This window comes from Alligator sinensis, unplaced genomic scaffold (assembly GCF_000455745.1).
Source record: "Alligator sinensis unplaced genomic scaffold, ASM45574v1 scaffold128_1, whole genome shotgun sequence".
Taxonomy (NCBI): Eukaryota; Metazoa; Chordata; order Crocodylia; family Alligatoridae; genus Alligator; species Alligator sinensis.
This window is the reverse complement of record NW_005842968.1, coordinates 134185-134777: the sequence shown is the minus strand read 5'-3', so window position 1 is coordinate 134777 and position 593 is coordinate 134185. Positions and strand designations below refer to the sequence as shown.

At 62.9% G+C, this 593-nt stretch overlaps 1 protein-coding gene across 1 annotated transcript in view; it reads right to left on the bottom strand.

The window, feature by feature from the left end:
• RNF212B (ring finger protein 212B) overlaps positions 1-583 on the bottom strand; it is an 11311-nt gene extending 10728 nt beyond the window's left edge. The window contains exon 1 of the mRNA XM_006036505.3: positions 69-583. The gene's annotated coding sequence lies outside the window, so the exon portion shown is untranslated. The remainder of the gene's footprint in view (positions 1-68) is intronic.
• Positions 584-593: the final 10 nt, after the last annotated feature.

The window sequence follows — 593 nt, the reverse complement described above, 5'->3', positions numbered from 1 at the left end:
CCCCCCCCCGCCGCCTCCCCCACTTCCTCAGATTGGGTGGGGAGCACTCTGTGCCTCAGCAAGCGCACCCAGCTTTTCCTTCTCCAGTCTGGACATCTCCATCCAAGTGACCTGTCTGTCTGTCCCAGTCTCCGTCTGTCCCCTCCCCCTCTCTGCTCTATCCCCAAGGCCTCTGTCCTCGGTTCCCCTTGCTCAGCACATTGGCCTCTGCCCACTGGGGTGAAAGTCCGGGCTGGGCCCCGTTATCAGCTTGTGAGCAGGGTGAAGTGGGGGCGAAGGTCCCGATGGGAAGGAGGGATGATAGCCAAGGAGGGCCGATGGCCAAGGAGGCAGTGCAGGGGGATGGGCGAGCAGGTGGCCAGCAGCTCCTCCAGAGCCTGGGCCCACACCCCAGAAATGGAGAGGGGATGTATGGGGGGCTGGGGATGTGGGGATGGATGTGCAATGTATTTACCTTGTGACACCCAGGACCATAGTGTTACCCACCAGCCCTGGACCCCCAGAGCGGACAGACTCCCCACTGCCAGATCTGGCCAGGGAGCCGGAGCTGAGGGGCTGGCTTGCCCTCTGTCCATCTGTCCCGTTCATTCCAC